The sequence below is a fragment of the Rattus rattus genome, chromosome X (assembly GCF_011064425.1).
Source record: "Rattus rattus isolate New Zealand chromosome X, Rrattus_CSIRO_v1, whole genome shotgun sequence".
Taxonomy (NCBI): domain Eukaryota; kingdom Metazoa; phylum Chordata; class Mammalia; order Rodentia; family Muridae; genus Rattus; species Rattus rattus.
Window position 1 is genome coordinate 128,947,935 of NC_046172.1, and position 16,550 is coordinate 128,964,484.

Below are 16,550 nucleotides of genomic sequence, written 5' to 3' on the forward strand. Positions count from 1 at the left end.
GTGCAATCAAAGAATATTATACACATGTGAAAATGTTATGATGAAGCCTATTGCTTTGCACAATAAATATGTTAACAAAAATCAGGGAGGGAAAGAAACAGAAAAACAAAAAAAGTCAGGAGGGAAAAGAAACAGACAAAAGAATCTAGTTTAATACAAGATCACATGTTTCAAGAAACATTACTAGTGTAAACATTACTAATACAAGACCACATGTTTCACGAAACATTACTAGTGTAAAGCAAAATGCTGCTATTTGTTTTGTTGCTGCTAGAAAACCATGACCCTTACCTAAAAGAAATCATTATTACTACCACCTAAAGGCTTACTTACCATCTTGATTTCCACTGCAGGAAGCATTTTGTGGTCAGTAGGATTACACTTACAACATATCTTTAAAAATGTCTGTGTTCTAATCCCTGGAACTTGTTAGTATATTACTTTACATAGCAGAAAAGTCATTCCTGTTGTAAATAACTTCACAATCTTGAGATGGGAGATTATCTTGGAGAACCCTGGTTACCAAATATGATTGAGTAGACCTTTAAGTGGTGAAGGAGAAGGCAGGAAGCTCCATGTCAGGGAAAAGATAAGCATAAAAGTACAGGTGAAGTGGAAACATAAGGGTTCTTAGTAAAGTCGGTTGGATGGTGTTTTGCTGGGGCAAACATGTGAAGGAGTGTTTCCATGAAGTGAACTCAGGTAAAAGACAAAGGCAGACTCAGGAAAGAACTTTTAGGTGAAGCAGACACGGGAGAGATGATGTTCTGCTAAAGCAAGCATGTGAAAGGACACGTGATAAGGATTCTTTGCTGATGACACACATGTATTGGTCCACCTTAAATTGCATAGTTGAGCTGCATTAGTCAGGACTCCATAGAAAGAAATGCACCAAAAAACTTCTGGTGGTGTGCTGCAGTTTTTTGCTGCTTCCTCAGACTTGGTCTGATTGGCAGAATGATGTCAGCTGAAACAGATGCTCGTGCTGAGGAAAGACACGTGGAGCACACATGATGTTTGGAGGGTATAAATAGGACTCACCAGACAGTAAAGGAAGCTGTATTTGACTTGCTTATGGAGCTAGATGTGCAACTCTTGTGGTCTCCTGTCTGTGCTTCCCTGAGAGAGGCACAGCTGAGAATTTCTCCTGGCATCCCTCCTGGCCCCTCGTGACTCGTGCTAAGCCTAAGGCCTGGCTGTTTCTGCTAGGTCGTGTCACTGCTGTTGCTAACCCAACTCTTCCAAACGGGACTGTTGAAGTATTTGCTAGTGGATCAAGTTGCTGCTATCTACCTGTAAATAAAACTGCTAATTTCCAGACAGCACAGATGGGAGTTACTCCAAAAGGACCTTTTTTTTTTTTTTTTTTTTTTTTTTGAGCTGGGGGACCCAACCCAGGGCCTTGTGCTTGCTAGGCAAGCGCTCTACCACTGAGCTAAATCCCCAACCCCCAAAGGACCTTTCTAAAGACGTCCATTTCCTCCCCCAACCCCCCTGGCCCCATATCTTTCTTTCCCACCATCTCTGGTGGGTGGTGGGCTAAAGCACTTAAGAACCATTATTAAAAAGATCTGAAAAAAATAAACTTACATACAGGTTATAGTGATGATGGTGTGCAGTGAGGAAAATAACTTCCAGAATTGGAACACTAGTCACTGACCCTGCAGTCCTATATTATAGTAGCATAATTGATTATTTTGGTTGTCAATTTGATTTGGTCAGCAATCAATTAAGAACCCAGCTCTGGGTGGTCTGTAGGGGTATTTTACTATGGGGAAAGACCTGTAGAGTTGGTAACCCAGAAATAAAGGGTCCGGAAAAAAATGCTGCTGCTTTTGCCTGCCTGTCTACTTGTCTAATGGATTTACTCTTCTGCCACCGCCGCCACTTCAACCATGCTTGGGAACTTGGGAACTCAGCTTTTTCGGTCTTCCAAAGCCATTCCAATTCCAGGAATTCCTCAGGCCTTAAGTTTCAGCCTTGTGGACTGAGTAGCTACCAGATTCTCAGTTTTTCCAGTGTGTAAATAGCCACTGTGGCATTATCCAGCATCTGTCAAGTAAGCCAATCTAAAAAATTCTGTTTATAAGGTATATTCATTCTATAACTGTTCTTCCAGAGAACCTTTACCAACACAAGCAGCAACCAGAAACTAATGAAGGATCTATGCAGAGGAGTGATTGTTGGCCTGCTTTTTATGCATATGTCGTAGATTAGATTATCAGTCACCTGAGGGAAGTAGCAAATCAACCATCTTTGTGTCTCCCTAGCACCTGGCACTGTACCTTCCATAATACTAGCATTTAATCAAATTCTGAGAATGTGCTTGTCAAGGTGGATGATTGCATTAGAATAAAGGAGCAGTTGAATATGAATGAGAATGTTTTCATTTTCATTAGATTGAGTCTATTATATGCTGCCTTGCAAACTCTTCTATTCACTTATTATAAAAATTTGACAAGCTAACTAGATTTCTCTCGTGTTCATCTCACATCCTCAACACATTCATCACATGCTAGAGCTACGGTTATGACCTTTACTTCTCTGCACCTTTCAGTTCATGTGTTTGTTTCTCAGTGGGCCCTCTGTGGATGTCCTGGGGCTGTCATTGCAAAGTACTACAGGCTCACAGGCTTCATCAGATTTACTTTGTTTTCTGGCATTCTGGAGACAGATTTGGATATAGCAAAACTGACTCCTTCTGAGGCTGTCAAAGGAAGAACATAGCCTAGCCCTCTTCCTTAGCTTGTAGCTAGTTGTTTTCTTATGTTTGTTCATATTATCTGCTCTATATATACGTCCCTGACCCAAATGTCTCCTTTATATAAGGGCACTGGTCAAATTGGACTAGAGATCACTCTCATGACTTCAACTTGAGCACTTCTGGTAAGACCTTATGTCTAATGGGATTGCATTCTGAGGTACTGGAATCTAGGTATATCTTCCTTTTATCATTTCTGTTGAAAATAAGATTTTTTGACAATATATTCTGATTGAAGTTTTTTCTCCTCTACCTAACTCTCACTTACCCTCACATCAGAATCCATATACTTTCTGTCTCTCATTAGAAAACAAACAGGCGGGGTTGGGGATTTAGCTCAGTGGTAGAGCACTTGCCTAGTAAGTGCAAGGCCCTGTTCGGGTCCCCAGCTCGAAAAAAAAAAAAAACAAACAAGCATCTAAAGAAAAACAATAAAATAAAATAAAACAAATTAGACTAGGACAAATCAAACAAACAGGGGAAAAGAGACAAAAAAACCCACAAGAAACACATTCCAATACAGAGACATGCATGTTTCTACACACAGGAATGTCCTAAAAGCACAAAACTGGAAGACAAAATACATTCACAAAAGACCTATAAGGTTAAAAATAAATGTCCTGTCAAGACCTTGTGAGACAAGGAACCTGCAAAGACGCCACTGTGTTTATTTCCTGTTGGCTGTGCACTGCTGAGCATGGGGCCTGGCCTTAGGAGTACTGTGTAGGCTTCATTGGAAAGAACTCATTTTTCAATTGGATGTAGGTTCTAGGTTGGGAATAGGGGCTTGGGTCTACTTCTTTTAGTGCTGGGACATTATGTTCTACAGACCCCATGCAGGCTCTGTGCATGCTACCAAAGCCTCTGTGAGTTTGTATGTGTGCTGGTCCTTCTGTGTTTAGAGGGCCTTGTATCCTTATTGTCCTCCATCTCCTCTTCTGGAGGTTTCTCCGATCTGTGAGAGGAGGGAATTGAAGGAGACATCCTATTTAAATTGAGTGTTTCAAGGTATCTCACTCTCTGTACCTTGTCCATATGTAAGTCTCTGTATTTGTTCCCATCTACTGCAGGAGGAAGATTCTCTGATGATGGCTGAGCAAGGCACTGATCTATGGGTATAAAAGAATGTCATTATAAATTATGTTGTTGCTATATTCCTTTAGCAGAACAGTAGCATTTAGCTTTCTTCCACTTCCCTGGTCTATCTGGTCTCCAGTTCTTGGGCATTCAAGCAGTATTGAGGATGGGTTCCATCTTGTGAACACTAGCACACTGGTATTAAAGTTCTATGTAGGCACCAGCTCAACCTTCTTCTTGTTCAACGAGTTGTGTAGATGTTGTCTTAAGATATATGGCTTGGGGGTTGGGAATTTAGCTCAGAGGTAGAGCGCTTGCCTAGGAAGCGCAAGGCCCTGGGTTCGATCCCCAGCTCCGAAAAAAAGAACCAAAAAAAAAAAAAATATATGGCTTGATTATCAGTTTGTGGAGAGCAACAAAGAGCCTTGACAATAGCCTGGATTGTTTGGGGTTTCCATGGGGTCTCCTTGGCCAACAACTTGATTAGATATAACCCATTCCTGGCACAGGAAGCTTCACTGGGTAGTGAGAGATGTTCAAGTGGGGCTCTATCTCCCCCATTATTTCATTTTTCATTCAGATCATCTTCATATTTGTATATATTTTAGGTAGCTTCTACTGTATTAGTTTTACATATAAACCCTGAAATGTCCCTTAGTTTTTAGCTGTATCTCTCTGTATTCCCTTCTTTGCTCCCCTCTTCCCTTGTCATTCCTGTTTGATCTTCCAATCCTTTTCTTTTGGAATTATCAATTCTTCCATCCATAATTATCTATTCTATTTCCCCTTCCTAGAGAGATCTATCCTGCTATTCCATTACTCTATACATAACCTCTGTGGTTATATAGATTGTACCTTTGAGCATATCTTTCTTTTTATTGAATTTTTATTTATTTACATTTGAAATGTTATACCCTTTCCTGGTTTCCTGCCCTTAAAACCCCTATCCTATCCCCCTTCTCAAGAGCATATCTGTCTTAAAGGGACACAATTCAATCTATAGTGTTTCCCAAAGACCTGCTAACTATAATCACTGCGTCAGTAATATAGTAACAGACTGATCACCTTCCACATTGGGGAGCATGTTCAGTTCACAACCAATGAATTTCCTGTCCCCCATTACTGGACTGTTGTTGAAAGAGAAGAGGATCATCACTATATCTCCTCTACATATGCAGGAATTCAACACCCTGGCATTTCTTTTCATGCATAAGTACAAAGATTTCAATCCTGGGGTTTTGAGAAGTGAAAATTGTGACACCTGGTTAAAATCATAAGTACAAAAGATTTCAATCCTGGGGATTTGAGAAATGAAAATTGTGACACCTGGTTAAAATCACCTAATGGTAACATTTCTGCTTAATTGCAGAATTAAGGAGCTAAGTTTCCAGGGCTGAATAGATGACCAGAGTCCTACAACTATCCTCTAAAAAGAGAAAGTCAGAACTTTAGAAAAATCTCGACAACACAATTCAGTGACTACTAGTTTATATCATTGACTTACTAGAGCTTACTAAAGGAAATTGAGAATTATTGAAAGGTTTGTCTCTTAGTGTACCCCAAAATACTTAGCTGAGCAAAATGACTTGGCCTGGCTGAGCCCAAGACCCAAGGTCAGATTTGGACCTGGTATGCAAGCCAGCTGGCTCTCCTGGCAGCCTAACTTGTCTCCTCAGCTCAGCCAACCACTATGAGTGTCCTACTCAGACAGCTCCCATTGGATACCTTCTGTATACCATTATTGAGGGCAAATTGGCATTTTCTAAAAGTAGGAACAGGAAATTAAAGAGCATTTATTGCTATTGCAAAGGACCTGAGTTTCATTCCCCATACCTATATGGTAACTTATAACTGTCCACAACCTCAGTTCTAGAGAATCTGATGCCCAGTCTTCTGGCCTCTGCAGGTACCAGGAATATATGCAATACACATATATACATGCAGGTAGAACACTGAATATTCACATAAAATACAAACAAATAATACATTTTGAGTAGGAACAATGTTACTATTTCGTTCTCAAGCTATGGAGAAGTAGAAATGTAAATTGAAATATTCCACTGAGCTACACTATCCAATTCTAGTGCTTATCTAAATGAAAGCCTGTTTAATATAAAGAGAGACGTGTTAATTAATTCACACAAGCAAGGTTAAAGCATTCTACAATGTGCCAACAGCTAGGTGGAAAGCTGGGAATGTCAATACCTATAGTCATGGCATGCCACAAACTGTTGCCTAGGAGAATGAATGGGAGGATCCAGGGAACTATGAAGGTCCAACAAGGCTGGATGCCCCATTCATGGTGTACAGAAGGTTTCCAGTGGAAACCTGTCTGAGTAAGAGTTTCCTGATCCAGGCAATAGTAATGCAGGAGAGGCATTTCCTATGTTATTTTGAGATCTGTCCAAATGCATTTTTGTTCATCTCAAAACTAAGAAATTGTCACCATGCAATGAACATAGTCTTGTATCCTAACCCATGTAAAATGTCCACAGTCTTCCTTGCATGGCATAGTAATCCCTCATGCAACTGGTCACAGTGATAAAACTACTATCTCAACTATGTCAATTCAGAAGTCTCAGATCATTCACTATTATTGCAAACTAGGAGTATACTGCTACTGTACCAACATCCTTGTGCATGCTTCACCCATAATCCCCTGTACAGCCATTTGAAATATAGGAACAAGACAGAAAGGATCTTCCACTGTTCCATGAATTTTCATGCTCTCTCAGATTTCAGGAAGAGGCAGTGCCACATTACAAAACAAAAGTGATAAAATATGCAGCATGCTGCTCTTTTGAGAAGGAGAAGCATGGTGGCTATTCTTGGTTCTCAACTTGACTTCATCTGGAATTAACAAAAAACTCCAAATGACTAGGCAAACACACCTACGAGCGATTTTGTGGTTAACTGTATCATTTGAAGTGAGAAGATTCACTTCTAATAAAGATCTTTGATGTGGAAGAGACATCTTTAATCCAGATCTTTTGAGCTGGAAACCCCACCTATAATATGGGCCAAACCTTCTGCTGAAAGTCTATATGAAGACATGGAAGAAGGAAGTGTTCTCTATTTGCTCGCTCTCTCTCTCTCTCTCTCTCTCTCTCTCTCTCTCTCTCTCTCTCTCAGTTCATTTCCTTCACTGGAATTAGAGCCTATTTCTTTAGGATTCTGTGTATGCTGAAGACCAGTTGATATATTCAGCCTTGTGAAATGAACAGCTACTGGATTCTTGGAACTTCCACATGCATAGGCAGCCATTATTGGATTAGCTAAACCACAAACTTAAGTCATTCTAATAAATTTCATATATATATATATATATATATATATTCTATAGGTTCTGTTACTCTAGAGAAACCTGACTAATAGAAGGAGTCATGTTGTGACTTTCATATCAATAGAAATACATTAGACAAGTATGGGTAAGGGAAGAGATAATTACATACAGTACAGACAGGAAGGCCAGGGAAACAGCTGTGCTGTTTAGACTCTTCAGGCTGAATTTAGGAAATAGAAATTGAGGAAAAATCCTCAGAATGTATTTTTAAAATGTCTGATTTTACTTTTAACATATAATAAAATATGTGTGAGAACAGATTTCATCTAGAGATAGAATTGGTATTTATCCTATGTGGTTAAGCAATCCAAAAGGAGGCCAAAGATGCCCTTTTCTAGGGGGATGAGGAAATACATCTTCAGATACTGTTGTTTATGTTACAGACTTTAATCTGTTTGTGGCTTCATACTCTTATGGAAAGCTAGCATATTGCTGATAGCTGCTTGTGAGCCACATGGTACAGCTGAGTAATTGTGACCAAGGATCTGAGCTGTTCTCACTTTAAGGTAAAGCATGCTGACACTTGCATTTTCATGTCTCATGAAACAGTGGTTAAAATGTCCAATAGATCAGAACATAGATTGTTGAATTGTCTGTCAGAGGATTTCTTTACTAATCTCCTGTACGCTTTTCTTTCTTGTCATGCTGATAGTTAAGATTAACCTTCTCAAGCAACATCTGGGCGACTGGACACCAGTGAGAAATTGCTGTCAAATGAGACACCAGTGGGTTGCATAATGGCACCACAGACTCCAAGTTCTCATGCAGTGGCCAAATAACACATTTTCTCTGTTTTTCTTTTTTTCTTTTTTTTTTTTTTGTAACAAACTACTTCTTTATTAAAACCTAGGCCTACAACATGAGAGAGAATACAAACATGGTACTGTAAACCTTTCTAAAATCTGATAATTAGAGAAATCCAAGGTCATATAAGAAAATATATGGATATTTGCTAAATATATATATATATATTTTTTTTTTATTAACTTGAGTATTTCTTATTTACATTTCGATTGTTATTCCCTTTCCCGGTTTCCGGGCCAACATCGACCTAACCCCTCCCCCTCCCCTTCTATATGGATGTTCCCCTCCCCATCCTCCCCCTACTACTGCCCTCCCACCAACAATCACGTTCACTGGGGGTTCAGTCTTGGCAGGACCAAGGGCTTCCCCTTCCACTGGTGATCTTACTAGGATATTCACTGCTACCTATGAGGTTGGAGCCCAGGGTCTGTCCATGTTTTCTCTGTTTTTCTAAAAAGAAAGAAAGCTTTCATGGTTTTACTGCCTACATAGAACTCTCATAGTTTGAAGAGATTATTTTCTGACTTAGCTTGTCCGTCTTCTAGAACAGTTTCACTTGGGGATTCTCTTTCTAGATCAGATTTTGAAGGGTTGATAGTTTTATTATGAGCTTTGAAATGTAAACTGATTTCTCAGAAATTTTCATATAATTCTTTAACTCAGTGTTCTATTACATTGTTTAATATGTATCATGTGGCTGCACATTTATATGCATGTGTGTGTGTGTGTGTGTGTGTGTGTGTGTGTGTGTGTGCACATATGAAAGAACTTATGTAGAAGTCATAAGAAAGCTTGCTGGAATTGGTTCTCTCCTTTTACCTATTTGTGTCTATATGGCACCGGCTCAGGAAGGAAAGAAACAGATTTTCCTGGTTTTGTCACTACTAGATCACCTACATCATACAGCTTGAAAGAATTCAGTTGCTCCTGTGTTGCTCTTTGGGTTCAGGGTTTTATTCACTAGCATCACTCCTAAGAACTCCTCCTGTACTGAAGCTCCACCCACCATTCATTTGTTTCATTCTAATCTCTGTTCTCACCCTTACTTGGCCAGTCCTCTGTGCTTCCATTTAAATGATGTTGAAAGCTTAGTAACTAGTAACCCAAAGAGGTTTCTCAGAATCCACTCTCTTGCACATCAATCCTGTCTTCCATCTGTCTTCCAAACTGAGAGTGATAGTTACTCTTCCTTATCAACGTAACTGAATTTTGAATAATCTAGGTGTGTCTGAGAGTTATTTCCAGAAAGGATTAACTGCAGACAGAAGACTCACCCTGAAAATGAACCATGTCATTCTATGAGCTGTAGTCCAAGAATGATTTATAAAGAGGAAGCAAGAAGTCAGTTGACCAGCAGTGTTCATCTCTATTTCATGACTGAGGATATAATATGACCAGCTTCTTTAGGCCCTCACCTCCATATCATCTCCAACATCATAAACTTAATTTCTGTGAAATGTGAGCCAAAATAAATCCTTCTTCCTTTAAGCGACTCTTTGGCCCAATAACCAAAAAAGCAACTAAGGTATCAAGCACTCAAAAAAAAAAAAAAAAACCAATATGGTTGACACATAACTGCTTCAAAGCCTTCCAAACATGTCTCTTGCCTACAGGGTACAAGCCTGAAGTCTTGAAAATGATCACTAAAGCTGTCTCCAAAGCTGTCACCAGAAGCCCCGTTGCTTTCTGATATCATCATTCTGGTTCAAGCCCAAGTCTTAATTAGAACTGTTCCTTGTGTTAGCCATTCAGAGCCCTGCTGAATACCTATTCTGTGATAGGCATTATGTCAGCTGAACGAAAAGGTCAGAGTGCTAGGGTTTCAAACAAGAAGGTCTTCCTTATTTAGCAATGTGCATCTTCAGCACCAGAACTAGTAGGTAAGAGTGGGTGGGGGTCAAGCAAAGAGCGTTAGGTAATACTACATCAGTATTTCCTCATAGTCATTGTCATGAGAAGTCACCCTGAACAATGCTTAAGCTAAGCATATCTTCCTTTTTTGCTTGCACAGGCCCATCACAGTTCCCTATTCATTTTTACATATCCTTTGTCTCTTCTAGGTAGTAGTGTCTCTTTGGAGGAAGCCATAATGTTTGCCAATAGTGGATAGTTTAGGAGTTGGGAAGACTTCAGAGAATGGATAAATAGAAAGTAGATCATTGCTTCATAACACACTCTGTGCATCTGTATACTGATGTGGCCTGGCAAAGCCATTTAGAACTGCAAACACAGGCCATATCTCTTCGTACACTCACCCCTACTGCCCTGAGAGCCTCACTGTTTTAGGACTGGAGCTGAAAATTGCCTTCTATGGTTATCTGACTAATGTCAGTTGTCCCTTTGACAACACAAAAGACTGTGGCTTTGTCCTTGCTTTGGTTTTCTCAGGACCTGACACTACTGGATCATGATAAGAGCTTATGCAGAAATGCTTAAATAAATAAAATAAATAAAAGTGGAACAGGCTATTATCACCCGTTACTCTTACATCTCCCACAGTGCTGTGTGTGTGTGTGTGTGTGTGTGTGTGTGTGTGTGTGTATGTGTGTGTGTAAACAACCCTTACAAAATTTTCTCTCCTTACAAGGACACCAATCCTATTGAGTTCAGGACCACCTTAATGACCTCAAAGGGACTTGATAACCCTGTTAATAATAGATTTGTGAAGATTATACCCTGAGGTACTAGGGCATTTTTAAGTAAAATCCAACTGAATCCATAACAAAGCTAAAGAACTTATACAGGAAAAAGAAGATGGAGAAAATTAGGGGCTTAAGTTGAGGAATCCAATTTCACACTTCCATCCACGGTAATGAAGAACCAAGAAAATTTCTCAGTGGAAAACCTTACAAATGCTTGTGCTGTGTTTTGCCAGTAAATGTGTGAGAGTGTTCAGAGATCCAGATCACGCCCTGAAGCTTTCGGGTTAGCTTGAGGCTGGCTGAATAGACTGTGCTATGCTGAGCAGGAACTTCGTGTCCTTTGAAGATATCCCCACTCAAAGAGCATAGGATAAGAACAATCTATAACTGAAAGTTTAAGAACCAATTCAAATATCTTTGTGTCAGAAGTTTGAAACATCTATGGAAGAGGAAGAAGATGGTCTTTCCAACGGTTTAAAATCATCTATGGCTGTAACTTGCAATGACAAGAAATGTTTCTAGGGAAAATGATTTTACTTTGTAAATTTAGAGAAATAAAAGACAAAGCAAGGCTAAAAACACTACTGGAGTTTCACTGTTGCAGTCATGCTAGCCAGTTCAGCAAGGAACCTAACCCGAGACTGTGGGACACTGAGCCCCACACCTCGTGGTCTTAAGCAGTAATGAGAAAAAAACACATACATTAGAAGAGTCCTCACTTTAAAGGGAATACCATGTCACCTACCTAATCCAGCATGGCATAGTCAATCACTATGAACTTCAAAACTTAATGCAATACCTATTTATTAATTCCCACTTGCCCCAAGTCAGGAGTGCAGCCTGTTTTAAATGTGGGTTCTGGGCTCACAAACCTGCAGTCAGAGTGTTGCTGGCTAGATTCTGATCTGAAGGCTTGGGGAGAGTCTGCTTCCAGATTCACTTAAAGTATCTGAGTACTCAGTTTCTCCAGGTTGTAGGATTTCAGTCCCCATTTCCTTGCCAACTGTTGCCTGGGAGTAATCCTTCAGTCGTTCCAGGTGCCTCTTTCCATTCTCAGTCAGCAATTGTGAGCTGAGTCTTCTCCAAAATCTAACCTCTATGATGTCCTCTTTTGTTCCCACTTACTACTTACCAGGCAACCCAAGATAATCTCCATAGTTTAAGCATATCTGGTAACCTCCATTAAATCTGCCAAATCCCCTTTACCACACAGCCTCACAGGTGTGGCTGAAACAGGCCACGCAGTGTCTCTGGAATGGCCATATTTGAAGACTATATATTCCATTCAGCAGAAGGCTTCTTTCTGCTCTATTTTCAAAAACTCTTACCTTTTTTAAATTGCTTCCTAGCTGCTCTCTATGATTGCAGTGGTTCCCTTAGCAACAGCTGGAGCTGGCAACCTCTTTTCTAGTGCAGACCACTCTAGTGTACTTTTCCACTGAATGTGCTTCCACAGCATATTAAAAGACAGCACCCTTTCTACTTGCTGTGCAAACCCTTCGCGCTTGTTTGCCTATGTGCAGTTCCCGCCTGGTGCCTTGCTGTCGCATTCTCTCTTCTCTCTACCACTCTACACTTGCAGGCTAGCTGAGTCTCTGTTTTTATCAATCTCAAAACAGGATTATTCTCTATGACCCCTTAAGTTCTATAAACTGAGTTTTGTGTCATTACTGTTGCTCTCAATCTAGTCCAAAGCCTAGCCCCACCTGTGCTAGTTAGGTGTTTGTTGTTGGTGGTGGTGGTGATGGTGGTGGTGGTGATGGTGGTGGTGGTGGTGGTGGTGGTGGTGGTTTTGTCAACTTGAAACAAATTAGAGATCATCTGGGAAGAAGGAACAACTGCAAAAATGTCTCCATCAAATTGCCCTGTAGGCAACTCTATGAGGGCATTATATTAATTAGTGTTTGATGTAGGAGGGCCCAATCCACTGTGAGGGGCACAGTGGGCAGGTGGTCCTGGGTTGTATTTAAAAAGCAAGCTGACTGACTGAACATGGGTGAGCCCTAAAGAGTAATCCAATAAGTATGGCTTCTTCATGCTTCTGGTTTAGTTCTGGCCTCCAGGTTCTTTTATTTAGTTCCTGCCCTAATTTTCCTTTAAGCCAAATAAATTCTTTCCTTCCCAAATATGTTTTATCACAGCAACAGAAAGCAAACTAATACACTGCCCTAGGCAGACTCCATGCACTCCAAAGGAGCAGATACCTGCCCCAACAAAGTGCAAAGCAAGCACAAATGTGCAGAGTCCTCTGAAGACCCAGCAGGCAATGAAAGCTAAGCAAGGGCCATTGGACAACTATTCAAATCCTAAAGTCCCCCAAAGGACAAAGCCTCTGGCTGCAGAGCCCAGGAAAGGGAGGAGCAATAGGAGAAGCATAGGCATATTCTGGAGACTGCCACCCAACAAGCGTGAAGACCTTCAATAGCAAGTTGATTTTAGGCCCAACAAACAACAGGTAGTTGCTGTTGGCTGTGGGTGAGTGGTGGGTTAATGGGTGGTGGGTGGTGGGTGGTAGGTGGAGGGTGGTGGGTGGTGGGTGGTGGGTGGTGGGTGGTGGGTGGTGGGTGGTGGGTGGTAGGTGGTGGGTGGTGGGTGGTGGGTGGTGGATGGTGTGTGGTACCTGAGAGGGCCACATGGATATGGAGGTCACCTGGAGAGGTGGCTCTGCTACAGTCCCTAGGTACTGTCCAAAGGCAAACTGTGAAAATTCCTGGTGGATATGGTCAGATGCATATTGGGCCTTCATGGGCAGGGATGTCTCTGTCCTCTCTTGCAGCTTTATTTCACTGCAAGAACCCTCTGAATGGTGGACCCTCTGAAATCAGGACAGCTGAGCTGAACAGATTTGATCTCCACCTCACTCTTTGTCCCCATTTTCATCAGAAGCTGGATATCTTAATTGTCATTCAGTATTAGAGGGGCATCCCACATGTGAGTCAGGACATGAGAAACCCAACCTTGGCCAGCACAGCTCTGACCACCAGCCATGCCTAGGAACAGATGTAAGACTAGAATAGTCTGTTGGCTACATGAGCTGGGCCACAAGAACACAACCTCCATTGGACACTTGGGGCACTCAGGTATGGCAGCAAAATGTGGAGAGTCCATGGGTAACATGACATTATGCCCTGTCTTAGTTTGGTTGTGAAGAGACACCATGACCACAGCAATCTTATAAAGGGAAACATTTAATTGGGTTTGGCTTACAGTTTCTGAGGTTTAATCCATTATTGTCATGGCAAGAAACATGGCAACAGGCAAGCAGACACAACGCTGGAGCTTCCCCACTGGGTGAAGAAGACCTTTAGGCATAGGAGACCTTAAAGCCCACACCCACAGTGACACACTTCTTCCAACAAGCATTCAAACACATGCATCTATGGGTGCATATTCAAAGGGCCACACTCTCTGATCATCCCTTGATATAATATCTTCTCAGCCCCACCAAATCTCCCACCATCCCTTTGTTCTCTGTCCTGACACAACTGGGATCATTCCTTACATCCTGTGTGGCCAGATTCCAACAAAACCATGTGACTAGTTCTCCTTTAGGCATGTTGCTACTCTTCCTCCTGCCTTACCTGCTCCCTCCTTGCAAGACACTCTTGCCTCATCTGCAAAATTGGCTTTTGTCTATTTTATCTAACTTCTTAAATGATTGGTGGAAGCTACCCATTATATACCCTCTTTCTTCTCTTAATACCTAAATGATCTGTGGTAATATTTTCTTTCATTTCTGATATCAATGATTACATAGATCACCTTTTCATTATTTAACCTTCCAAGGGTTATAAATTATGTTATTTTTGAAGCTATATATCACTTACTTATTTTCTCTCCAGTCTGTCTTTCTCTAGTTCATTGATCTCTGCTCTTGTCTCTCATACTTCCTTCCTGGTACTTACTTATTTTGCATTTACTTTGCTATTCTTTTTTTGTAGTCTTGGTAGTGAGATTCTATCTCATAAAATGAAAAAGAGAACTATAAATCAATATGGTTTATGAACTCATACATAAAACATCCTAAAAATTATTTTAGCAATGCGACTTTAAAAATGTTAAAGTATTGCACACCATGCCAAGAGTTGCCCAAGGAAATACAAGTCAAGATGTAATTAAATTTATTAACAAATAAGTAAAGGAAGAACTGGTTTATTAACTCAGTAGTTACAACAAATATTTGAGAAAGTCCAACATCCATTACAGATTTTTTTAAAGAATTATTTTAAACTCCCAGAAAACAAGATGGTAAATTTCTTAACATGACAATGAATATCTGTGACAAACCCTTAAGTCATGTCATGCCTAAGATCACAAAGTGGGTATTTTCTTTCTAAAATCAAGATGTCTACTCTCATACCTCTTGTTCAATATTTTATTGGAGATGATAGCAAGAAAACATAGCAACGAACAAACAAACATCTCTGCATCATGTAGCATCTCTTAAAATTCTCACTTCTTAATATGATCAGATTGACAATTTCTGGACGTTTTATTGTAGATATACAACAGAAAAAGAATAACACCACATTGTTGACTGAAAGCCACCAAACAGGGTGCAATGTACAAGTCTAGGAAGTACAAACAACTCTGGGAACACTAAGCAAATCATTGGCTACCTGGCCATATGGGAGGAGGAGAAAGAGATTAGCAGGAGCTGATGAAACTTTGAGGATAATAGATATACTATTGACTTCATTTAAGTGAAGACTTCGTAGTTGCATGCATGTTTATGAAACCTTACTGAATTATGGTGCTTTAATCACAGTTCAATTACCATAGTTTAAACATGCAATTTATTGCATGTCAAATTCCAGCATATATGGTTTTATTTTCAAACACACACACACACACACACACACACACACACACACAACACAAGAGAGAGAGAGAGAGAGAGAGAGAGAGAGAGAGAGAGAGAGAGAGAACTGTGTAGAGTTAGGCAAATGATTTGAGCAGCCACATTACAAAGGTACAGTAATAAGCACTTCAAACATAAAACATATTTAATGTAATTAGTCATCAAGGAAATGATCACAGAAATCACTTCACACCCACTTGAATGGATAAAAATAAAGACTGGCAACACAAATGTTGGTGGGGATGAGGATGAAAATGAACTCTCACACGTTTCTGGTAGGAGTCTCAATTGTGTATCCACTTTGAAAAACATTCTGGCAGTTGCTAATAACACATACAACTACCCTCTGACGTGGAAAATTCTCCCTTCCAGATTTTTACTCCAGAAAAAAATGAAAGCGTATGTTCCCTCAAAAATCATACACAATTATTCATATAGTAAATAACAATCCCAAATGGAAACAGCCCACATGATAAAGTACAATGACAAATGACTCAGCAATGATAGGAAAGGAAATATATTTTCCACAATATAGAGGAATCTCAAAAGTATCAGAGTAAAGAATTCAGACACAGAGTAGTAGAAAACAGTACATATTATATGTTCCATTCATGTACAATAGGAATTACTTAAATAGGCTGGCTATAGTGATAAATTTTAGAATAGTGACTTCCCTGTGGAATAGGATGTATGGAATAGGAATGGGAAATTTCCAGACTTCTCATAATGGTTTGTGTCTGGATAGGGGTTTAGGAAAGGTATCTGTCAAAACTTACCATATAAATTTGCACATTTCACTGAAAGCAAATTTTGCCTCAAAAAAAAATAAAAGGACAGTAAAAAAGTGGACCTCTAGTTAATGCTACACTTGATGAAATACTTAATAGTGAAGTGTACTAATTACATCTTATTTGAAACACATCAGTAAAATAAAGACAAGCATAGAGTCCAGCACATGCAACATAATGCTATTGTACCAGATTAAAGATTGGTATGTAGGCACCCGCTTTCTAATGTTCAGTATGTTGCAGCGCTTTCATAATAAGATATAGGGAGAAAATA